The 17,906-nt window shown below is 42.8% G+C and overlaps 1 protein-coding gene across 2 annotated transcripts in view; it reads right to left on the bottom strand.

The window, feature by feature from the left end:
• LOC124625289 (palmitoyltransferase ZDHHC6) overlaps window positions 1-17,906 on the bottom strand; it is a 127,191-nt gene that overhangs the window by 56,867 nt on the left and 52,418 nt on the right. The window lies entirely within an intron of this gene.

Here is a 17,906-nt window from a genome sequence, read left to right as displayed (position 1 = left end):
AGATGGCCCACGCAGCAACCCATCAGATGGCACCTCGGAGCCAGCGCTCAGCAGATGTTACTAAGTGGGAGCTGCACCAGGTGCAAAAATCGTCGACGTACAACGCCGGGGTAACCGCAGGCCCAACAGAAGTTGAGGAAGAGTGTGACACTTAGCACAGAACCTTGTGGGATACCATTCTCCTGAATCCGTATGAAGTGCCAACTCGAACCCAGAAGAGCTGATGAGATACAATCTCATGGATACAAATCATGGAAGGTAACTAAAATGTGATGGCACCAGCCATGTCGTATCCCTTATGTAGGTCAAAGAACATCGTTACATGTCTGCCCCAGCTTCAGCTGGTTCTCCCATCCCCCTTCACCTCCCTCTCCTCTTCCCCTGCAGTTCCCGCAACCTCTTGTCCAGGAGCTACTCCCCTCCCCGGCCAAAGAAGTGGCCCCTTCTTTGGCACCAGCTGGTGGTGTGGCTTGTAACGTTCCCTGGCAAACTCACATTATTAAAGAACAAGAGTTTATTTGTACCATATACGCCGCTCTGGGCAAGTTGTATATATCGTAATTATTGAACAAAAATATTACTGAATGTGGTGTAAAAGACATTTGTTATTCTCCTTATATTTTTTGTTGTAATATTTCTCTGTATTTAGGATAGGAATTTTTCTGTATTTATTATGTGATTGTAAAATGTGTCAGTATTTGCGATAGCAGAGATATACACTCCTGGAAATTGAAATAAGAACACCGTGAATTCATTGTCCCAGGAAGGGGAAACTTTATTGACACATTCCTGGGGTCAGATACATCACATGATCACACTGACAGAACCACAGGCACATAGACACAGGCAACAGAGCATGCACAATGTGGCGGTGCGGTCCCCTACGGCACTGCGTAGGATCCTACGGTCTTGGCGTGCATCCGTGCGTCGCTGCGGTCCGGTCCCAGGTCGACGGGCACGTGCACCTTCCGCCGACCACTGGCGACAACATCGATGTACTGTGGAGACCTCACGCCCCACGTGTTGAGCAATTCGGCGGTACGTCCACCCGGCCTCCCGCATGCCCACTATACGCCCTCGCTCAAAGTCCGTCAACTGCACATACGGTTCACGTCCACGCTGTCGCGGCATGCTACCAGTGTTAAAGACTGCGATGGAGCTCCGTATGCCACGGCAAACTGGCTGACACTGACGGCGGCGGTGCACAAATGCTGCGCAGCTAGCGCCATTCGACGGCCAACACCGCGGTTCCTGGTGTGTCCGCTGTGCCGTGCGTGTGATCATTGCTTGTACAGCCCTCTCGCAGTGTCCGGAGCAAGTATGGTGGGTCTGACACACCGGTGTCAATGTGTTCTTTTTTCCATTTCCAGGAGTGTATATAAAATGTTGTCAGAAGAGAATAATATCGTCAATTTGCAAAGAAATGTTAATAGTCAGCAATACTATTTAAGCACAATGCATTATGTATTCTTTGGTCTTCTCTGTTCAGAAGTCATTGTGGTAGGACACTGTGAAAGAGTTTATTACGAATGGGTAGACTTCTTTTGTCTCTGTCTGGTCTTAGCCGCCATTAGACGATGCGTTACGAATTAATGTGAGTTGTATTGTTGTTTGATCTAAATATATTAGAGTTTATCAAAAGTGTGAATTATTTATGTAAATTAGCTTGCCCATGTCATCTATAAAATTTCTTTAAGAATTTTTCAGCATTTTTTAGCGGTGTTGCTGGGCTGTGCCGCGACCAACAATAGGCGGCACATTTAAAAAATTATCAAACCCGTAAATCGGGAACAGAAGCATAAAAATCAATAGTGAATTAAGAAACTGTTCTTCTTTTTCAGTGATCATGTGGCTGATAAAATTTGAATTAATTATACGTTTGTGCATTCGTAGGCGGATAGCTAATGTTAGTTAACATTGAAATTTAAACAGTTTGGTTCTTTCAAAATATCTTAAATGTGTAATGAAGTAGGTTTGATCAGTGATAAATGTCGGCTTGGCAATAATTAAAACATTTTCTGCTAATAGAGGTAATCTTGTGTTCTATGGCTAGTGCCGGGATAAAATTCAGTAAAAATATTTAACAAAAAAACCCACTGCATCTGGAAAGTGTATGCCAAGGCCGAATGATTTAAAGGACTCAATTCTCAACCTAATATTCTTAACCAGTTCATATGAGTTCACGTAAATATTATTTTTTCTTTAAATGTACGTAATTCTTAAGAAAGTAAAAATTTTTATTACCACACGAAAATAAGAGAGTGGTTCTACAACAAAGTTCGCACGAAAGAAAATTAACTTAAAAGCAAAAGATAAAATTTATTATTCTTCTTTAACGAAATTTCAAATCAATTCCATTCATTTCGACGATTTCGTTAAATTGGCGCCCAACGTGGGGCTCGAATATGCAGTGGCCACTAAATACCCGTGAGATAACTAGGGAATTAATATAGTCGAACTTTGTTGCAGAACATTTAATAATTTTTCTATGTATTGTATGTATTGCATAACCAATATTGTGTGGTAATACCTGTGTATGATTTTTTGCATGAGAACACTATGTACCCAGAGGCAAGCTGAAGAAGAGAGCTCAATATTTCGAAAAATTAATTACCTACCACAATATCAGGGGGCAGCTGCACCCAAGATAGATCACCAAAAGGTAAAGCTACAGTGTAGTTGTCCTGTGGGTAGTAAAGTAGCCTCAGTGCAGTGTTCTCGGATCATTAGTGGTGTGCTTGTTGTTAGTACTTTGTTTTAAAATAACAGGACATTTAGGTAGATAGTCATTGTAGTATATAGTAAGTGTGTATTAGTTAATGTCCATTTCTTGTGTGATTATGTCAGTGAAACCTGAGTGTTAGGATATTTAGTTCAGATTTTATTTCTTTTGTTTACTATGGTTAGATTGCGTAGTCAGAAAGATATCAACATGGATAATGAGCAACAGTCAGTAAGTAGTGACACCGAGTTGGAAAGTGGGACACAAAGTAATGTTAGTGATGTAGTTCAGGAAGTACAATATGAAAATCTGGGGGCAGAAGGGCAAGAAATGTTGCCATTGCCACCCAGTGATTCAGTTGATAGCGGAAATACTGTGCCATCCGCAAGCACTGGACACGGACCAGAGAGTGATGAGGTGTCAGAAGTGCAATCATTAAGAGTTATGTTCGAGCGCATGCTCAATTTCCAAGCTGAATTTGTACGTGTGCAAGCAGAGCGTGATAGAGAACGTGATGCTAAACAAGCAGAACGCGATAGAGAGCGTGATGCTAAACAAGCAGAACGAGATAGAGAACGTGATGCTGAACAAGCAGAGCGTGACCAGAGATTGGTAGCTGAATTTGCCAAGCAAGCAGAGCGCGATAGAGAACGTGATGCTAAACAAGCAGAGCGTGACCGACGCCTGCATGAGAGGGACTTGCAGTTGATGCAAACTTTAGAAGTTATGCAAAGTGAGATTGTTAGTTTGAAACAAAAATATGAAACCATACCCAAAACGGTGCAAGAATTAAGCGAAAGAGTAGATAGTGTTCAAGTGGCTAACGCCAATATAGTAGAGGAAATCAGTGTCCTGACTAATAGGGTCGAACAACTAGAAATTGACACAACTCAAGTAATTGAGAACAAAGTGATCGAACAAGTGCACAAAGTAGAAAATGAAGTCATAAAAGAAATAGATCAGAAAGTTCACGCCGCAATTGAGGCCAGAGATGTGGGCTCAAGTGCGGATGTGCAAGATCTAAAAAGGATAGTGCACAAAGACATTCCGCTGTGGCAGCGGAGTGTGGACCGTCGACTTGCCGAGATGGAGCTTAGCTTGCGGCATGACGAGGCACGGGCGTATGTCACGCCAGCCAGGTCCAACAATGATAGGCATATAAATACTGCAGTAAAAAATTGCGACTGCGAGACAGAACAGGCAACCAATGTAAGCGAAACAAATAAATGTCATTACAAAGTAGTGATTGAAGAAAGCTTGATTAGGAACCGACAGTTTCAGATCTTTACAACGGAGAAGAAATCTGTTCACCCTGTAGTGTTTATCAAGGGATTTAGAAACATTTTGCCCAGCGTTTGGAGTCATACCCAGAAAATACAGTTCGTTATGTCCTACATACAAGGAGATGCTGCATTATGGGCAACCGAAGCAGCTGACAGTTGTGATACATATGAGCAATTTGAAAAAGCATTCTTGGCCAAATATTGGTCAACATGTATCCAGGAGAGATTACGGAAGGAGGTATATAATCCAGAGCCGTATTCTCCACGACTAGGCAATTTGCGAAAATATTTCGAGAAGTACATTAATAAGACCCGTTACTGGGACGAACAGATTTCATCCCGGGATTTGATCAGACTTTTGAAGTCACACTTGCCGATACATGTAAAGGAAAAACTTATACACATGCCTGAAAATGATATGGAACATTTCTTGTCTGTTCTGGACTCAATTGACCTGATTCAGGAGGACGTTAAGGCAGCTACTGAACAGGCTAGAAGTAACGGAAACGGTTATAGAAATGGTAGAAATAACACGCCTCCACCAAGTAACGGAAACGGCGGAGGTAATAATAGGAGACAAGATTATGCACAAAACGGAAATAGAGGTAGAGACCGGAACGGCAATAGTCCGCCGGTGAATAATGACCGGAAAAGGAGGTTAGATGACCGGTATGAAACAGGCCCACCAAGCAATAGTAGATGGAAAAATGCCAGGGGGCCGAGCAACACTAATACTTATAATCATGCAAACCGAACTTGGCCGCAGAACCAGAGGCCCAGTCCGGACCGGCAAAACAGTGATAGATATGACAATAACCGACCGCCACCACAAAATGCGCCAATTGCGCAACCGTGGCGGCCGACGCAACACAACGTGCACATAGTGGAGGTCAGTGACACAGAGCAGCCACGCCCATCCACTAGCAATAATTCAACAAACTAGATGCAGCCGAGATACGCTCTCCATCGTCGGCTGAGGTTTGGAGTGAGAGCAGCCCGACACAGAACAAAACACCGAACAACATCTGTATCCTTAGGTATAATGACGGGGTACAGATGGGAGATGAATTAATAACTGAACCATCCATGTGCATAAAGGAGCACAAAGACAAAGTACAAGCGATAATAGGGGTCAAAATTAATAATATTGATGTGCAAGCGGTCGTAGATACAGGTGCTACTGTCAGTGTTATGAGTATGGACTTATTCAAAGTACTGGGGAAGGAAAGGCGTATGCTGACTTTTCCCGTGAATAATTGTAAAGTCACTGGAGCCATAAGTGCACAGCGACAAATAATTAAACTCCAAGTGCGGGTAGAGATGTATTTAGGGGATGAAGCCATAGCGTGCTCATTCCTGGTAGTAAAGGGTTTAAAAGTAGCCTGCATTTTGGGGGTAGATTTTTTGAGAGAAAGGGACGCAATAATCGACCTTTCTCGGGGAAAATTAAGTTTGATGAATGCTGGTAGGAGAATAGAATTGTCCATGCTCAGATCTGAAGAGGTACCTGTACCTAATTGTAATGCTATTAACATAAAGTGTAGGAATCAGTCGATACTACATTTAGACAATCATTGTCTAGGACAGAATCTCTATTATCCTGACGTACAAGGTGATCAATTAAAAGCAAATGTGGACGCACTTGTGAACAAAGTATCACAGTCCGAAAATTTGAACTCTATGCAACAGCAGGATTTGGTACAGTTATTATCTAATTATGCAGATGTATTTTCAGAACGACCAGGGATTGTTAAGGGATATCAGTACAATATCGAGGTGAAGCCTCACAAAACTTACTGTCGAGCCTCATACTCCATTCCTTGGCCCAAGAAGGAAAAAGTTTTTTTACGAACATTTGGAGAGTTAAATAAATTGTTCAGGTTATACATTGTATATAAGCACAGAAGATAAGAAAAGCAGGGTGCAACCTTACCAGGTGCGCTCAGAAAAGGAAAGAAAAATATAATCGACATGTGACGAATAACCAAAAAATTTAGTGTTGGGTACTCTTACGCAATCATCCTAAGTCCTCGGCATCCTTGAAACAGAATAGCAAGTGGCAATTGGTGTACAATGGACCTTTTAGAGTAGTAAGTGTGCCACATGAGTGTAGCTATCTCTTAGCAGATCCCCACTCAGGAAGAGTACGGGGACTGTATCCGTGTAAGGATGTAAAAGCATTCCTACAGTAAAAGACTAATAGTCATATGTGGACACCATTTTTGTAAATAATGAACATTAATGATGTGTGATCTTTAGAGATAATGTACTAGTGTAGAAGTGTTTAGTTATAAGAATATGATTGACTTTCTCATGTGTATGGATATTTGTGTTATGTACTCTTTTAATTTGTGTTATCTAGAACATGCTCTAAATGTTTGCACAGATAATCTGATTAGTGCTATTTGTGTTATGTACTCTTTTAATTTGTGTTATCTAGAACATGCTCTAAATGTTTGCACAGATAATCTGATTAGTGCAATTATTTGTAGTGTTAAGCTGTGACAGAGTTCAATCAAAAAGAACATTTTAGTAATGATTAGTTAGTGTACTACATAATTTTCTATGTGCCCAAATTTGAAATATTTCTTGGCACAATCTTTTCTATTATGTGTATGTATGTAGATATGTGTAGCTGTCAGATTGACAGATTCGAACCCAGAATAATATCAATAATATGAGGCCCTGAGAACTTTATTATCTCACCAATGTTATTAGAGAAAATAATGCACCCAGTAGTGACCCGAGGGCACCACGGGAGGCAAACTTGTTGCAAATTTATGTAATGCAAAGTTACGCACAAAGAAGCTTCAATTGAAGCATGTGCAGATTCAAACAGTAAAAAAGAGCTAGCCAGATACAGTCCAAGTCAATTTTTGCCTACAGAGACTACACTGTAGTTACGTAGGACGTTGATAATAAAGTGTGACATGAGTTCAAAGGAGTTATTGAACAATATGCCTGAATCCGGCTGGAATGCACAAATAAAATCTACTCGAACACAAATATAGATGACTTTTGGGCAAACTAATACCAAATTTTGAATATTTGTTACCATGTACGCAAATATCACACCTTGGTAAAGAGTTACGAATGTGATATTACAAAAAAAAAAATTGCACAGCGGACATTGTAAATAAAAATAAAGGAACTTAAACAAAAGTGCAGTATTGTGCGGCAGAGACAGACAGTGACTGTTAAACCTGCAGCAATACGTCACGGAGTAGTTGAGTATAAGTAATAAAAAACTGTATCATCGCCGTGTGTGCAAGTGGACAAGGAACTAGCACGACACGAACAGTGAACCGATAACGGACGGTGGATCAAGCTAGTGTCAAACTTTAACTCTTTGTGTGTCAAGGGACGCTAGGAAAGCGCATTGACTACAGAGATACATTTTGTCCAAAGGTGAAAACTTGCGTGTGACTAATGACAAGTCATGACATGGTGAAAAATATTGTATGCCCATAAAACGTGTTACTGTGACAACGAAACATTGTGCAAACCAGACTAGTGAAGGCCTACTGAGTAATAACTGCCACTAACTGTGTGCGTTATTTCCCACAGCAGGAAAAATGCCTATAAGGATAGTACACTGTTTCTGAACTTGTTGCATGTTTCCTGGAGCACTGCAAGAAGACGTCGCACGGGCGAGCGGATATCCAACGCGCATCCGGCTACATCAGCTATGCAGCGGCCGCAGCAGCCCGTAGCAGACCAGACAGACAGCCACGCCCCTCCGCGCCGTAGCTGTCAACGCCGGGGGCGGTGACCTACACGGAGTCAGCGCGCCGCGCCGAACGCCGCTCAACAATCACTCCGCACCGCTCACCAAATACAGCATTATTGATTTTTTTTTTTTATGTTCACATAAACTGAATAACACGTCAATGACTTCATTTCGATAAACATTGAACATTTACTACGTAGGACAAGTGACCTTGTAGTGTATCACAAGAATAATAGTATCACACACAAAAAACTTCAGTCGAACTGTATGTGACTGTGATATTGTGTAATTGTGTAACCGTTTGTGACAAACTGCTAATTTAATTCAAATGAATAACTGTTAAAGAGACAATATTGACCATGAACCAACTGGGATGGCTGGGCTCCGGCACAGTTTTGCCCAGGTTTTCTGTTTGCCTACGCCCAAATGGGGGAGCCATGAACTTATATAACCCTGGGACTAAATAAAAGAGCCATTCCGTAAAATATACAAGTGTAAAGAACGTTACTGGCACCATTGTGTCAAAGTGTAAAAACTCTTTGCCAAATGCTGCCAGGGGGCAATGTAACGTTCCCTGGCAAACTCGCATTATTAAAGAACAAGAGTTTATTTGTACCATATACGCCGCTCTGGGCAAGTTGTATATATCGTAATTATTGAACAAAAATATTACTGAATGTGGTGTAAAAGACATTTGTTATTCTCCTTATATTTTTTGTTGTAATATTTCTCTGTATTTAGGATAGGAATTTTTCTGTATTTATTATGTGATTGTAAAATGTGTCAGTATTTGCGATAGCAGAGATATATATAAAATGTTGTCAGAAGAGAATAATATCGTCAATTTGCAAAGAAATGTTAATAGTCAGCAATACTATTTAAGCACAATGCATTATGTATTCTTTGGTCTTCTCTGTTCAGAAGTCATTGCGGTAGGACACTGTGAAAGAGTTTTTTACGAATGGGTAGACTTCTTTTGTCTCTGTCTGGTCTTAGCCGCCATTAGACGATGCGTTACGAATTAATGTGAGTTGTATTGTTGTTTGATCTAAATATATTAGAGTTTATCAAAAGTGTGAATTATTTATGTAAATTAGCTTGCCCACGTCATCTATAAAATTTCTTTAAGAATTTTTCAGCATTTTTTAGCGGTGTTGCTGGGCTGTGCCGCGACCAACAATAGGCGGCACATTTAAAAAATTATCAAACCCGTAAATCGGGAACAGAAGCATAAAAATCAATAGTGAATTAAGAAATTGTTCTTCTTTTTCAGTGATCATGTGGCTGATAAAATTTGAATTAATTATACGTTTGTGCATTCGTAGGCGGATAGCTAATGTTAGTTAACATTGAAATTTAAACAGTTTGGTTCTTTCAAAATATCTTAAATGTGTAACGAAGTAGGTTTGATCAGTGATAAATGTCGGCTTGGCAATAATTAAAACATTTTCAGCTAATAGAGGTAATCTTGTGTTCTATGGCTAGTGCCGGGATAAAATTCAGTAAAAATATTTAACAAAAAAACCCACTGCATCTGGAAAGTGTATGCCAAGGCCGAATGATTTAAAGGACTCAATTCTCAACCTAATATTCTTAACCAGTTCATATGAGTTCACGTAAATATTATTTTTTCTTTAAATGTACGTAATTCTTAAGAAAGTAAAAATTTTTATTACCACACAAAAATAAGAGAGTGGTTCTACAACAAAGTTCGCACGAAAGAAAATTAACTTAAAAGCAAAAGATAAAATTTATTATTCTTCTTTAACGAAATTTCAAATCAATTCCATTCATTTCGACGATTTCGTTAAAGGCTCTCCCTCCCACCACAATTCGGCCACAAGTCCTGCCATCTGTGCACCCCAAGGTCGCCCACTCTTTTGGTTTCGGATCTTATTTATGGATGTCACCCCATCCTTGTCAGTGACGACCACTGACCAAGTGACATGGCCTCCTCTCAGCTTCTTGATGTCTAACATGGACTCTCGCCACATGATCATTCAGTGGAATTGCAGTGTATACTATCATCACCTACCAGAAATACAAAGTCTTCTCTCCTACTATTCTTCGTTCTGTCTTGTTCTTAAAGAAACACACTTCTGTAATGGCTGCTCTCCAACATTTCATGGTTATCATGGTTATCAGGTGTTCTGTTGAAACCATGCTGGCCCCGGGGTACCATCTGATGGGGTCTGCACTTTGGTTTGCTCTGATATCATTAGTGACTGGATCCTACTAAAAAACAACCTGGAAGCAATAGCGGTTAGACTGCATATGACTCCGGCAATGTCTACCTCCCTGCAGGTAGGCCATTTCCTTATGTTGAACTGTCTACCTTAATACAGCAACTCCTGCCCCCGTTTCTCCTCGTTGGGGCTTCAATGTCCACAACCCACTGTGGGGGAGTGCCGCTTCAAGGGTTGGGGGGGGGGGGGGGGGGGGGTCTCCTAATTGACCGACTTATTACAGACTTCAATTTGTCTCTCCCCAGTGACAGTTTCCCTACCCACTTCAGTGGCGCTCAAGGCACCTTCACTGCTATCGATCTCACAATCTCCTCCCCTTCTCTCATGGATTCCCTACATTGGTCATCCCACGATGACCTTCATGACAGTGACCACTTTCCGGTGATTCTATCGTTCCCCGGCAGTTGCCAGGCAGGCAGGCTTCCACTTTGGGCATTCCACAGGGCCAGTTGGCCTTTGTATGTGTCTGTTCAGCACTTCAACATCTGCCCCTCTAACTGCATTGATGCAGTCATGCCAAGCGTCTTTGCCACTATTCTTCATGCTGCTGGCACTGCTGTCCCTTTGTCCACAGGTCACCTCATCACCAACCAGTACCATGCTGGACCAAGGATGTAGCAGTTGCTGTTCACGACTGCCAATGGGTGCTACAGTGATTTAAACAACACCTTTCACAAACTAACCTTCTTGCTTTAAAGTGTCTCTGTACTAAGTCTTGTTACCTTATTAAGCAGAGTAAAAAGGAATGCTGGGAGCATGTGTCTTTTCATTGCAGGTTTGGTCCAAGCTCTTAGCCTTCTGGGAAGCCGGCAATAGTCAGCTATCCAGAGCCTTAACCTCCAAGGTGCTCTGTGCACTGATCTGTTGGTTCTTGCAGAACACCTTTTGACCCTGTAGCAGTGTGACTTCTGGGTAGGATGATCTCCAGCTGACCATTTACTCAGATTGGAAACAGAAATATGACATGCTTTTACTAACTGCAAGAACCAAAAGCACCTCATGGTTGGTGGGTTATATGGCTTCAAGTCACATCCATAGCAAATAACCTTGACCTTCTCTGGGATGGTATCTCCCTCAAAAGCCAGACTGAAGGCACCAGTATTTTTGTGGTTGTGTTTGTGACCCTTCTGCACACTTTGAACAAAATGAATGCCGTGTCACTCCACATTAGCCCAGAGTTCCCCATCAGTTTGCAGGATGAGGTCTCTGTGAAAAATCACTTCGTGGAACGTATCCAGAGATTGGTGTGGAGTAATAGACACTGGGACTTTGCCAGCATGAAGAGCTGCAGATTGGGTGGCAGGAAAAGCTTTGACCAACAGGAGTCCAACCGCATCCTAGTAAAAGGCTCCACTTCAACAAACTTGTCCTCGACATTCTCCACAAAATACAATGGCTTTCTGGAGGTGAATGTGGCCCCATCCATCCTAGTATAGACGAGGTAACAGGGAAAGTGTTTCATCCCAAGATAGTGAATCTGGCCTTCCTCCCCCAGTGTAGCCAGGGAAGGGAAGGCTGCCACGTCATATGAAACAGAATTCAATGATCCTTCCCATTCGAAGAGATGGCTGTTTGAGAATGGCCCGATTTTTGCAGCTTGATACACTTCATGTGCCAAGCATCCGCCCTGATAGCACTCGCACCAATCAGGGGCTCTCCCCATGGGCGCCACGCAGCCAAGAAGACAAGCAACCACTCCTTGACATACATGGGGAGGGAACAGCTCAGGTATCAAAATGGTGATCCTCATGTTGTCAAGGGGCTCATTCAGGTGGGTACATAACAGCCCCACCACACGGACTGGCTACATGTGCTGGTGACCTACCAGGTTGGAATGAGGCTAAAGCGGGGAAGGGAGAGGAGGAGGAAGGGGAGAGAGGAATCCACACCATGGATGCTAGGGAGGGAGTTCTTCCCTAGACAGCCTGCACTAAAAACAGAAAATTGTGAAGGTCATGCCTCAAGCGGGGACCTGAATGCCGAAAAGGATGAAAGAACAGGCAGAAGGGACAAATCGCAAGCAATACAGAGAACCAGGTGGATAGCTGGGTCAATGTAAATCAGAACACAGAGAGAGGGAAAGGAGGGGGCAAGAGGGAAGGAGTGAGGATAGGGAGGGAAGGCAGGGTGAAGGAAATGCAGCCAGGGGGATAAGAATGGGCTGCAATAGCTCGGGGCCCCACGTGTGTCATGCACAACCTCACAAAAGAACCATGAGCCCCCAGGGAGGATTTATTGTGGGTTTCAGGGTATTCAAAAAAGTGTTAATAAACGAGTTTTAATTGGAGACTGAAAAACCGGTGATGAGGAGGTTCCAGTTCAGTGGGATAGTATGGCTACCACGGATGCTCAATTTCTGTAATTTTTCAACAATGTATATCGGACTCTGACACTTCATGGATTACAGATCTACAAGAATTGAAAAGGAAGTATAAATTTATTGAAAGTTTAATTTGTTTTGTGCTTGATAAAGAGGTACACACAAAATCTTTATGTCCATTAGATCCATCATTAGCAGAGGTGTTACATGTAACTCGTGCTTTTCAAATTTCGTAAGTGGCTCAGCAAATGTTTCCACTGACTTTAAAGCACCTATGAAGGACCTGGTGGGACCGAGAAACTACACAGAAATTTTCCTTTCAATCCCGATACATTAAATATGTCTCATCTGATGGTGGCCTGCCAAGACCATTCTGGCTCCAGTCATATGGTTGAGATGCAATATATTCATTTATTGCCTAATTGTCCTGATTTTTTCACTTTACATCTCTGAAACTGAGTGCCAACTGTGCTTCCACAAGGGACACATAGCAAAAGTGTCAATGTCCAACAGGAGCCCTGTCATATGTTTCTATAAGAGACACCCACAAGATTACTGGAAGTGAACATGCAGTGCATTGGTTCTACTAAAAATAATGATACATGTGGAAATTAAGAATGTACCTGTTACATTCTTATTTGATACTGGTGCATCTGTCACTATGAACAATGAATCAATGTGCTTTAGTACAGGTGCTCTGCCTTTGGACTCTGTGCATTTCAAATTGTAAGCTTAAGGACATCATAAAATTCTGCTGTTGCACTAAATGAAGCTCTCTGTGAAGTAGAAACAGATGGCCAGGACATTGCCTTTTCTCATGTTCACCACTAATTCCGTAGAAAATATTTTTGGAGTTGATGTCTACTTGGTTCTTGGTTTTTCTATTCAAGCATGCCATTAATACTACTCAGCCTACAGTGCTGTGTGAAAAAACTGACAATTTAAATTCCCAATTTGCACTGTTATTTGAGTCTGGTCTACATACAGCCTCGAATTTTCAGGCACGCATTCTTTTAAAGCCTTCCCCAATGCAGAGTTTTTTTTAAAGACTTTCACATTCTATTCGCCCATTAGGATGCGGTATAATTGGAATTACATATGATGGAACAACAGCAAGTGTTTTCATCTATAGCCTTCAGTCAACAGGTCATGCCTGAACCAGATGGCACCTTATGCCCACACAGCAGTTATAACCTGTCAATGGTCAAGCAGAAGTGGATTCCAACCCAAATCCTGGCCCAACAAAGAGTGTGTGTGTGTGTGTGTGTGTGTGTGTGTGTGTGTGTGTGTGTGTGTGTGTGGTGTTTGGAGCTAAAGGGGAGCCAGTGGGGAATGTTATCAGCATGCTTACAAATATTACAAGAAAAGATCGTGGATAAAAGTGCAAAATGTTAACATACACACTGAGAAAACAAAGAAATACTAAAATGTGTTCTACAGGAGATTAGAACACAAGTAAAATTACAAAGGAGCTAAAAGAAAGGCACAGGCAAATGTGGCTGGCTGCCCACTTACAAAAAAAATAAAAAACATGGGTGAGCCTGTCACCCTGTGAACACAATAAAACCATTCCCCTAAAATCTTTTGAAAATGTTGGATAATTCACAAAACTTTGAAACTCAAATCACATTCGTTTGAACATCACTTGAAATACAGGGCAGATCCATCAGCAAATCTGCTGTGACCCACTGGTCGGAAAATAAAACACAGTCCAATAAAATGTGGCACACAGTTGTCTGCATGCAACAAGCACCACACATTGGAGGGTCCTCTTGCCATAGCAAGAAGCCATGCATCGTAGAGCTGGGGCCTATATGAAGACGAGTAAGAAAGACCTCGTTCTGTCAACATGACTGGAAAGAGGTACAACACAACCGAGTTGTGGGCTTTACTACATGGAGCTTATTGTCGGTCACTTCTAGCCTCTCAACCTCCCATCGATGCATGACTTTGTACTTAAACAGCGAGGTGATAGCACACACGGAGATGACACAATAAGGACCTGAGGATCATACGTCCTTGGCTGCTAGACCCACCATTTCATCCCCTACAACACCCATGTGCCCTGGTACCCAAGGAGGGCATCCTGGATTACTTTATTTGCTGGTTACAAATGCTGAATAGAGTGAAGGGCACTCAGAGAATGAGACCAGACAAGAAATTTAGCACTGAAAGAATGTCTCATCTGCTATAGTGCCTGCAAGACTGCATATAATTCTGCTACAAACACAGTAAATACTTGAAGTTACCCTGAGGACACAATCCAGGAAAATGACAGAGCAACCAACTGAGGCCCCTGTTTACACCCATCCATAAAGACAGCTACGTAGTTGTGGTGCTCATATAAAATGTTAGAAAATATTAAATTAAAAACAGAAGCAGGAGTGCAATCTCTCCTATACTGCACTTAATCTAAAATTACACTGGGCCTCTGCAGTAACCGGGGCAGGAGACAGTTACAACTGGATTTGGGGTTGTACTTGCTCCACATGGAGAGACTCCAGCACACACTGCATGTGGATCCCAAATGGCATTGTGGCTCATGGATGGTTCGAAAAAAGGTGTTCCAGAGCCAGACAAGCAACAGTAAGATACACGGGTGAAGTCAGAGTTGTGAAGAACTTACATACCTGACGCACCACGACAAGCTGCTGCCGGATGGTAAGTCATGGTTGCCCAGCCTCAGTACAGAGACTATACATGGGACTGGCACTATAAGCACCTGCAGCCAGCTGAATCCCCCTCATGATGAACAGCATCAATGACCTTCAAACAAGAAGGCCTCACCAATTCATACATCATGCACCCATATGCCAGCCACGAACACACGAAGGCCCTATAAAACTAGAGCAGACACACACTGTCTATTCCCCAAGACCTGTAGATAAGACACTTGTATGATGTTCATTGCCTTCAGGGTTCTGGCTTTCAGGTCTCTCAGGTGTGGCAACCAAGACAATTTGGAGTAAAAAATGATGCCCAGGAACCTTACCGAGTCTCTAAAATTTAGGATGGCGTCTATCATATGCAAGACACGTAAATTAAAAATATGACAAGAATTTTTAACATGAGCGCACGCACGCACGCGCACACACACACACACACACACACACACACACACACACACACTTATCTGCAGACAACTGAAAACCTGTCTTTCCAGCCCACACTTCTAACCACTGCGCTGTGTAAGTTGCAGCTCACAGCTACATGTTGTAATACTGGAGGAGGAACAGAAAACAGCAAAATCATCCACAAATAAGAAGCACTGTACAGGACTACTTACCTAGATGTGATACTGTTGATGGCTATGGCAAAGAGGGTAACACTTAAAACATTCCCCTGAGTGGCACCATTCTCTTGCTCAAAACAACATGACAGTGTGTCACCACCTCGGGTCCTAAAATACCACTGAGACAGGAAAGACTGTATGAAGATGGAGAAGGGGCCACAAAAGCCCCATTGATGCAGCTGTGCGAGAATACAGTGTCTCCAAGCAGTATCGTACGTCTTAATGACGTACATTGATATTTACATAGGAAAGCCTGCTCAATATCCACCTCTAGTAGGGTTAGGTTGTTGACAGAGGACCAGAATCTCCAGAACACACACTGAGAGCAGCTAAGGAGTTGCATGGTCTCTAACAACCAGGCCAGACGACAGTTAACCATTCACTCCACGATCTTTCCTACACAGCTCATTAAGGCGATACTCCGATAACTACTGGGATATGTGTGGTCCCTTCCTGGTTTGAGGAGAGGTTTGAAAGTCCCTCTCTCCACGAGTTGGGGAAGTTACCTGTCTGCCATATAAGATTAAAATGTACAAGGAGAATTTCCTTTGACGTTGCTGCAAATGTTGAAGTGTGCATTACCGGATTTGGTCGTGACCAGGTACAGTATTATGAACCTCAGACAGAGACAATTCCAGCTCCCATAAGGAGAAAAGGGTAGTTGTAAAATCTCAGAATTGTTGGATCTGGAGCTCAACTTTCCCCTCTCTACAGTTGCATGGTAGCGACAAAATACCATTCTAGCTGGTACTGGCAGTAGTTTGTGTAAAATTCTCTGCCAGCATCTGTACAATGTCTCCAGGCACTGTTTGGAGACAACCCTCTTTTAGCATTGCTGCTATTGGTAAATGACTGCATTTACCAGAAATCCACCTGATTGCTTCCCAACCTTCCATAGAACAGCACAGAGTCCAGGAACACTTGCCATGACTTATTCTTTCTCTTCTTAATTATGCTCGAGCCACGGCTCTTGTGACTCTACAGGCAATGAGGCTGTCTGCAGTACGGCAGCATTTAAATGGCCCCAAACACACGCCTGTCATGGAAGGCTGAACAGCACTCATCTGTCCACCAAGGTACGGATCACATCCTAACATGACCTGTGGACTTTGGGATGGGTAAGTTGGCAGCATGACGGATCACTCACATGATGTGGTCCACCCATTTCTGAATGCTGTTGTGATGTTCAAACACAGCCAGCTGGCTGAGCAGCATACAGTTAGCCCTGCTGACCCATGTTGGTGACTGCTCTTCACGTGGTGTTCCAACCAGCACGTGAATGCAGAGTCTGAAGTGGTCACTGGGATGAAGGTCATTAGTGATCTCCCACTGAACACAGTCTACGAGGGCAAGAGAGCAGAAAGAGATGTCTATGGCTGAGAATGACACAGTAGCAGTGCATAAATGAGTGTGGGTATCTATGTTAAGGGTGCACAGTTCATGAGATACCATGAGGCTTTCCAAAACCTGACCCCGAGGGAAAGTAGATGTCAAGTCCCAAAAGACATTATGGGCACTGAAGTCTCCCCGTAGGAGAAATGGTTGTAGGAGTTGCTTAACAAGTTCTATGAGAGCCTCAGTCTATTACATCTGGTGGAGGTAGATGCAGCGAGCAAACAGTGATCCTCCAATACACATGAATTTTGACAATCCGAAAACAAAGGAAGTAGGTTACAGTACACTCGTTCGCCCACTGCTTGAATACTGCTCAGCGGTGTGGGATCCGTACCAGATAGGGTTGATAGAAGAGATAGAGAAGATCCAACGGAGAGCAGCGCACTTTGTTACACAATCATTTAGTAATCTCGAAAGCGTTACGGAGATGACAGATAAACTCCTGTGGAAGACTCGACAGGAGAGACGCTCAGTAGCTCGGTACGGGCTTTTGTTAAAGTTTCAAGAACATACCTGCACCTAAGAGTCCAGCAGTATATTGCTCCCTCCTACGTATCTCTCGTGAAGAGACCATGAGGATAAAATCAGAGAGATTAGAGCCCACACAGAAGCATACAGATAATCCTCCCTTCCACGAACAATACGAGACTGTAATAGAAGGGAGAACCGATAGAGGTACTCAGGGTACCCTCCGCCACACACCATCAGGTGGCTTGCGGAGTATGGATGTAGATGTAGATGCTTGCAGGTCAGCAGCCAGGGGGAGAGCAGAGGAGGGATGCGCATTGTTGACAAATACACCAACCCCTCCCTTCGGCTCTGTACCAGCGAGGTCATCCTTTCAGTGAATGGTACAGCCCCATAGCACAGGATTGTAAGTGGCTTTAAAATGTGTTTCTTGTAAACACACGGGCCGTT

This window comes from Schistocerca americana, chromosome 1, assembly GCF_021461395.2.
Source record: "Schistocerca americana isolate TAMUIC-IGC-003095 chromosome 1, iqSchAmer2.1, whole genome shotgun sequence".
Lineage (NCBI taxonomy): Eukaryota > Metazoa > Arthropoda > Insecta > Orthoptera > Acrididae > Schistocerca > Schistocerca americana.
Note: the sequence above shows the minus strand (reverse complement) of the source record. Positions and strands in the feature narration are given on the sequence as shown.